The sequence below is a fragment of the Pecten maximus genome, chromosome 6 (genome assembly GCF_902652985.1).
Source record: "Pecten maximus chromosome 6, xPecMax1.1, whole genome shotgun sequence".
NCBI lineage: Eukaryota > Metazoa > Mollusca > Bivalvia > Pectinida > Pectinidae > Pecten > Pecten maximus.
In genome coordinates this window covers 538,106-547,064 of record NC_047020.1, presented here as the reverse complement: position 1 = coordinate 547,064, position 8,959 = coordinate 538,106, and positions in this window count along the sequence as shown.

Here is an 8,959-nt window from a genome sequence, read left to right as displayed (position 1 = left end):
ATATCATGGTATTTATAACAATTCATTTGACATTAGAGACGCGTTGTTTCCAATGTCACGATTTATATAAATTACAGAAATGGACTACTCAATGTCTATTCACGTAAGCAATATAAATATGCCTGGCGATTCTCGCTCCTGCCCGGCTTCTGACCGAGACTTTTGAAGACAAGCTATTTTTTCTTCAAGATGGTAAGCTGAGATTTTGACGTTTGTAATAGATCTTCAAATACAATAGCATTGTAGTAAATTGATGTTTAAAATTAAAGATAGAAACTCATTAAAGTTGTTCTTTTGTATTTGTATTAAGGTATATACACATATATAAATTTAAACAGCTATGTGTCTGTACAAAGTATTAAACACAGTACAATCAATATGTATCGCAAAGTCTTATGAGCCGGCATTAATATCTGTAGTAGTAGTGAGAAGAAAATAAAAACCGACAATAAACATAGAGACTTTAGATTGACACGCTGGTAATTTACTTCACCAGGACGACCGGGTTTCGATTCCCCGATAGGGTGTGTACAAGTATTGTGGTCACCTTCCCTCCCTGGCGGGGTTTACAGGGTACTTCGACCCCTTCCCCGCTCGATTCCTTTCTTCTGGGTCACAACAATGTGATTAATATAATTTATTGTCACTTGCTTCGTCTTTTTTTAATAACAAAGTGTAATATTTCTAAACATGAAGAGTAAGACAAACGCACTTGTACCAGAAACAAGAGACTATCGAGATACATATCTGTATGACCCAGACATAGTGTAATCACACGTAACACAAATAGAAAGTTAGTTAAACATGACCAGACTAAACTTTACTGCCAGGTAAACGACCTATTCACATAGAACAAAATAAAATAGTAAATAAACAATCAATGTGTTCAGAACAAAGCCCGCGATTTACTTAACACACTGTGACACAGGGACATATTAACAGGACATAAACAGTCAAAATGACAGCGAAGAATTTAGTCACAAGTCATGTCCTTATCCACGGCCGAGCTACACACATAATACAGTTGTACGGTTTGTTGTACAGTTTGTTGTACAGTTTGTTGTACATTTTGTTGTGCGGTCAGGGTTTGTTGTACAGTCAGAGTTTGTTGTACAGTTTATTGTACAGTTTGTTGTACAGTCAGAGCTTGTTGTACAGTTTGTTGTACAGTTTGTTGTACAGTTTGTTGTATAGTCACAGTTTGTTGTATAGTTTGTTGTACAGACAGAGTTGTTGTACAGTCAGAGCTTGTTGTACAGTTTATTGTACAGTTTGTTGTACAGCTTGTTGTACAGTTTATTGTACAGTTTGTTGTACAGTTTGTTGTACAGTTTGTTGTGCGGTCAGGGTTTGTTGTACAGTCAGAGTTTGCTGTACAGTTTGTTGTCCATTTTGTTGTGCGATCAGGGTTTGTTGTACAGTCATAGTTTGTTGTACAGTATGTTGTACATTTTGTTGTGCGGTCAGAGTTTGTTGTGCGGTCATAGTTTGTTGTACAGTTTGTTGTACAGTTTGTTGTACAGTTTGTTGTACAGTCAGAGTTTGTTGTACAGTCAGAGTTTGATTTACAGTTTGTTATACAGTTTGTTGTACAGTTTGTTGTGCGGTCAGGGTTTGTTGTACAGTCAGAGTTTGTTGTACAGTCAGAGTTTTTTGTGCAGTTTGTTGTAGAGTTTGTTGTACAGATTGTTGTGCAGTTTGTTGTACAGTCAGAGTTTTTTGTACAGTTTGTTGTACATTATGTTGTGCGGTCAGGGTTTGTTGTACAGTCAGAGTTTGTTGTACAGTCGGAGTTTGTTGTACAGTTTGTTGTACAGTCAGAGTTTGTTGTACAGTCAGAGTTTGTTGTACAGTCACAGTTTGTTGTACATTTTGTTGTACAGTCAGAGTTTGTTGTACAGTTTGTTGTGCGGTCAGGGTTTGTTGTACAGTCAGAGTTTGTTGTACAGTCAGAGTTTGTTGTACAGACAGAGTTTGTTGTACAGTCAGAGTTTGTTGTATAGTCAGAGTTCGTTGTACAGTCAGAGTTTGTTGTACAGTCACAGTTTGTTGTACATTTTGTTGTACAGTCAGAGTTTGTTGTACAGTTTGTTGTACAGTCAGAGTTTGTTGTACAGTCAGAGTTTGTTGTACAGTCAGAGTTTGTTGTACAGTTTGTTATACAGTTTATTGTACAGTCAGAGTTTGTTGTACAGTTTGTTGTACATTATGCTGTGCGGTCAGGGTTTGTTGTACAGTCATAGTTTGTTGTACAGTTTGTTGTACAGTTTGTTGTACAGTTTGTTGTACAGTTTCTTGTACATTCAGAGTTTGTTGTACAGTATGTTGTACAGTTTGTTGTGCGATCAGAGTTTGTTGTACAGTCAGAGTTTGCTGTACAGTTTGTTGTACAGTTTGTTGTACAGTCAGAGTTTGTTGTACAGTATGTTGTACATTTTGTTGTGCGGTCAGAGTTTGTTGTACAGTCAGAGTTTGCTGTACAGTTTGTTGTACATTATGTTGTGCGGTCAGGGTTTGTTGTACAGTCAGAGTTTGTTGTACAGTTTGTTGTACAGTCAGAGTTTGCTGTACAGTTTGTTGTACAGTCAAAGTTTGTTGTACAGTTTGTTGTACGGTATGTTGTACATTTTGTTGTGCGATCAGAGTTTGTTGTGCGGTCAGAGTTTGTTGTACAGTCAGAGTTTGTTGTACAGTTTCTTGTACAGTCAGAGTTTGTTGTACAGTTTGTTGTACAGTCAGAGTTTGTTGTACAGTTTGTTGTACAGTTTGTTGTACAGTCAGAGTTTGTTGTACAGTCACAGTTTGTTGTACAGTTTGTTGTACAGTCAGAGTTTATTGTACAGTCAGAGTTTGCTGTACAGTCAGAGTTTGTTGTACAGTTTGTTGTACAGTTTGTTGTACAGTCAGAGTTTGTTGTACAGTCACAGTTTGTTGTACATTTTGTTGTACAGTGTGTTGCACAGTCAGAGTTTGTTATACAGTCAGAGTTTGTTGTAGAGTTTGTTGTACAGTTTGTTGCACAGTCAGAGTTTGTTGTACAGTTTGTTGTACAGTTTGTTGTACAGTTTGTTGTGCGGTCAGAGTTTGTTGTACAGTCAGAGTTTGTTGTACAGTCAGAATTTGTTGTACAGTCAGAGTTTGTTGTACAGTTTGTTGTACAGTCAGAGTTTGTTGAACAGTTTGTTGTACAGTCACAGTTTGTTGTACAGTCAGAATTTGTTGTACAGTCAGAGTTTGTTGTACAGTTTGTTGTACAGACAGAGTTTGTTGTACAGACAGTTTGTTGTACAGTATGTTGTACAGTTTGTTTTGTTGTACAGTCAGTTTGTTGTACAGTCACAGTTTGTTGTACAGACAGAGTTTGTTGTACAGACAGAGTTTGTTGTACAGTTTGTTGTACAGTTTGTTGTACAGTCAGGGTTTGTTGTACAGTCATAGTTTGTTGTACAGTTTGTTGTACAATCACAGTTTGTTGTACAGTAATAGTTTGTTGTACAGTTTGTTGTACAGTCACAGTTTGTTGTACAGTCATAGTTTGTTGTACAGTTTGTTGTACAGTCACAGTTTGTTGTACAGTTTGTTGTACAGTTTGTGGTACAGTCAAAGGAAGTATATTAGATAACACCTTCTGTACCAATTTTCAACTTTTACTTAAATAGTCCTCAGTTCGGTATTGGTGAACATTAACTCTCGCTGAGTGTCTTCGAGCACATCAAAATTTCTTCGGATGGTATACCTTCACTTTCTCAGTCAACCCTTTTCCCCCGAAAACAGACAACCTCCTCCTGATGGTATCCCCTCTCTGTCTCACCCCTTTCTCCCAGAACACAGACAACCTACCCCTGATGGTATCCCGTCTCACCCCTCCCTCCAAACACAGACAACCTACTCCTGATAGTATCCCGTCTCCGTCTCACCCCTCTCTCCCAGAACACAGACATCCTACCCCTGATGGTATCCTCTCTCTGTCTCGCCCCTCTCTCCATACACAGACAACCTACCCCTGATGGTATCCCCTCTCTGTCTCACCCCTCTCTCTCCAAACACAGACAACCTACTCCTGATGGTATCCCCTCTCTGTCTCACCCCTCTCTCTCCAAACACAGACAACCTACTCCTGATGGTATCCCCTCTCTGCTCTCACCCCTCTCCTCTCCAACACAGACAACCTACTCCTGATGGTATCCCCTCCTCTGTCTCAACCCCCTCTCTCATCCAAACACAGACAACCTACTCCTGATGGTATCCCCCTCTCTGTCTCACCCCTCTCTCTCCAAACACAGACAACCTACTCCTGATGGTATCCCCTCTCTGTGTCACCCCTCTCTCTCAGAACACACACAACCTACTCCTGATGGTATCCTCTCTCTGTCTCACCTCTCTCTCTCCAAACACAGACAACCTACTCCTGATGGTATCCCATCTCTCTCTCACCCCTCTCTCTCATAACATAGACAACCTACTCCTGATGGTATCCCATCTCTGTCTCACCCCTCTCTCTCAGAACACAAACAACCTACCCCTGATGGTATCCCCTCTCTGTCTCACCCTTCTCTCAGAACACAGACAACCTACCCCTGATGGTATCCCCTCTCTGTCTCACCCCTCTCTCTCAGAACACAGACAACCTACTCCTGATGGTATCCCCTCTCTGTGTCACCCCTCTCTCTCAGAACACAGACAACCTACCCCTGATGGTATCCTCTCTCTGTCTCACCTCTCTTTCATCCATCGAGCACACACAACTTTTTCCTAACGGTATCCCCTCTCTGTCGTACCCTTCCTTCGCCGAGCACAGACAACTATTTACAAGCGGTATTGTTATTTATAACGTTGATTAAAGGGAGAAAACCTTTACAGAAATCTAATATGTAACACTAGATGGTTTACTCAAGGGAAATAACTCTTACAACCTGATATGTATTAATAGATTCTAGAAATATAACGAGCATTCTAGAAAATAATTTGTCATAAGTTTTTGTTCATAAGTGCTTATTAACCTCTCTGTCACACCCCTTTCTGTCTCACCTCTCTCTCTCCAAACACAGACAACCTACTCCTGATGGTATCCCATCTCTCTCTCACCCCTCTCTCTCATAACATAGACAACCTACTCCTGATGGTATCCCATCTCTGTCTCACCCCTCTCTCTCAGAACACAAACAACCTACCCCTGATGGTATCCCCTCTCTGTCTCACCCTTCTCTCAGAACACAGACAACCTACCCCTGATGGTATCCCCTCTCTGTCTCACCCCTCTCTCTCAGAACACAGACAACCTACTCCTGATGGTATCCCCTCTCTGTGTCACCCCTCTCTCTCAGAACACAGACAACCTACCCCTGATGGTATCCTCTCTCTGTCTCACCTCTCTTTCATCCATCGAGCACACACAACTTTTTCCTAACGGTATCCCCTCTCTGTCGTACCCTTCCCTCGCCGAGCACAGACAACTTTTTACAAGCGGTATTGTTATTGATAACGTTGATTAAAGGGGGAAAACCTTTATAGTAATCTAATATGGAACACTATATGGTTTACCCAAGGGAAATAACTCTTACGACCTGATATGTATTAATAGATTCTAGAAATATAACGAGCATTCTAGAAAATAATTTGTCATAAGTTTTTGTTCATAAGTGCTTATTAACCTCTCTGTCACACCCCTTTCTGTCTCATCCCTCTCTCTCCGAACACAGACAATCTACCCCTGATGGTATCCCCTCTCTGTCTCACCCCTCTCTCTCAGATCACAGACAACCTACTCCTAATGGTATCCCCTCTCTGTCTCACCCTTCTCTCTCTGAGCACAGACAACCTACTCCTGATGGTAGCCTCTCTCTGTCTCACCCTTCTCTCTCTGAGCACAGACAACCTACTCCTGATGGTATCCCTTCTCTGTCTCACCCCTCTCTCTCCGAACACAGACAACCTACTCCTGATGGTATCCTATCTCTGTCTCACCCCTCTCTCTCCAAACACAGACAACCTACTCCTGATGGTATCCCCTCTCTGTCTCACCCCTCTCTCTCAGAACACAGACAACCTACCCCTGATGGTATTCCCTCTCTGTCTCACCCTTCTCTCTCTGAGCATAGACAACCTACACCTGATGGTATCCCCTCTCTGTCTCACCCCTCTCTCTCCGAACACAGACAACCTACACCTGATGGTATCCTATCTCTGTCTCACCCCTCTCTCTCCGAACACAGACAACCTACTCCTGATGGTATCCTATCTCTGACTCACCCCTCTCTCTCCAAACACAGACAACCTACTCCTAATGGTATCCCATCTCTGTCTCACCCCTCTCTCTCAGAACACAGACAACCTACCCCTGATGGTATCCCCTCTCTGTCACCCCTCTCTCTCCAAACACAGACAACCTACTCCTGATGGTATCCCCTCTCTGTCTCACCCCTCTCTCTCAGAACACAGACAACCTACCCCTGATGGTATCCCCTCTCTGTCTCACCCCTCTCTCCATACACAGACAACCTACCCCTGATGGTATCCTCTCTCTGTCTCACCTCTCTTTCATCCACCGAGCACACACAACTTTTTCCTAACGGTATCCCCTCTCTGTCGTACCCTTCCCTCGGCGAGCACAGACAACTTTTTACAAGCGGTATTGTTATTTATAACGTTGATTAAATGGAGAAAACCTTTACAGAAATCTAATATGTAACACAATATGGTTTACTCAAGGGAAATAACTCTTACGACCTGATATGTATTAATAGATTCTAGAATAAAAACGAGCATTCTAGAAAATAATTTGTCATAAGTTTTTCTTTATCAGTGCTTATTAACCTCTCTGTCTCACCCCTCTCTCTCCATACACAGACAACCTACTCCTGATGGTATCTCCTCTGTCTCACCCATCTCTCTCAGAACACAGACAACCTACTCCTGATGGTATCCCCTCTCTGTCTCACCCCTCTCTCTCCAAACACAGACAACCTACTCCTGATGGTATCCCCTCTCTGTCTCACCCCTCCCTCTCCGAACACAGACAACCTACACCTGATGGTATCCCCTCTCTGTCTCACCCCTCTCTCTCCAAACACAGACAACCTTCCCCTGATGGTATCCCCTCTCTGTCTCACCCCTCTCTCTCCGAACACAGACAACCTACACCTGATGGTATCCCCTCTCTGTCTCACCCCTCTCTCTCCGAACACAGACAATCTACCCCTGATGGTATCCCCTCTCTGCCTCACCCCTCTCTCTCCAAACACAGACAACCTACTCCTGATGGTATCCCCTCTCTGTCTCACCCCTCTCTCTCCAAACACAGACAACCTACACCTGATGGTATCCCCTCTCTGTCTCACCCCTCTCTCTCCGAACACAGACAATCTATCCCTGATGGTATCCCCTCTCTGCCTCACCCCTCTCTCTCCGAACAAAGACAACCTACTCCTAATGGTATCCCCTCTCTGTCTCACCCCTCTCTCTCAGAACACAGACAACCTACCCCTGATGGTATCCCCTCTCTGTCTCACCCCTCTCTCTCAGAACACAGACAACCTACTCCTGATGGTATCCCCTCTCTGTGTCACCCCTCTCTCTCAGAACACAGACAACCTACCCCTGATGGTATCCTCTCTCTGTCTCACCTCTCTTTCATCCATCGAGCACACACAACTTTTTCCTAACGGTATCCCCTCTCTGTCGTACCCTTCCCTCGCCGAGCACAGACAACTATTTACAAGCGGTATTGTTATCTATAACGTTGATTAAAGGGAGAAAACCTTTACAGAAATCTAATATGTAACACTAGATGGTTTACTCAAGGGAAATAACTCTTACGACCTGATATGTATTAATAGATTCTAGAAATATAACGAGCATTCTAGAAAATAATTTGTCATAAGTTTTTGTTCATAAGTGCTTATTAACCTCTCTGTCACACCCCTTTCTGTCTCATCCCTCTCTCTCCGAACACAGACAATCTACCCCTGATGGTATCCCCTCTCTGTCTCACCCCTCTCTCTCAGAACACAGACAACCTACTCCTAATGGTATCCCCTCTCTGTCTCACCCTTCTCTCTCTGAGCACAGACAACCTACTCCTGATGGTAGCCTCTCTCTGTCTCACCCTTCTCTCTCTGAGCACAGACAACCTACTCCTGATGGTATCCCTTCTCTGTCTCACCCCTCTCTCTCCGAACACAGACAACCTACTCCTGATGGTATCCTATCTCTGTCTCACCCCTCTCTCTCCCAAACACAGACAACCTACTCCTGATGGTATCCCCTCTCTGTCTCACCCCTCTCTCTCAGAACACAGACAACCTACCCCTGATGGTATTCCCCTCTCTGTCTCACCCCTTCTCTCTCTGAGCATAGACAACCTACACCTGATGGTATCCCCTCTCTGTCTCACCCCTCTCTCTCCGAACACAGACAACCTACACCTGATGGTATCCTATCTCTGTCTCACCCCTCTCTCTCCGAACACAGACAACCTACTCCTGATGGTATCCTATCTCTGACTCACCCCTCTCTCTCCAAACCCAGACAACCTACTCCTAATGGTATCCCATCTCTGTCTCACCCCTCTCTCTCAGAACACAGACAACCTACCCCTGATGGTATCCCCTCTCTGTCACCCCCTCTCTCTCCAAACACAGACAACCTACTCCTGATGGTATCCCCTCTCTGTCTCACCCCTCTCTCTCAGAACACAGACAACCTACCCCTGATGGTATCCCCTCTCTGTCTCACCCCTCTCTCCATACACAGACAACCTACCCCTGATGGTATCCTCTCTCTGTCTCACCTCTCTTTCATCCACCGAGCACACACAACTTTTTCCTAACGGTATCCCCTCTCTGTCGTACCCTTCCCTCGGCGAGCACAGACAACTTTTTACAAGCGGTATTGTTATTTATAACGTTGATTAAATGGAGAAAACCTTTACAGAAATCTAATATGTAACACAATATGGTTT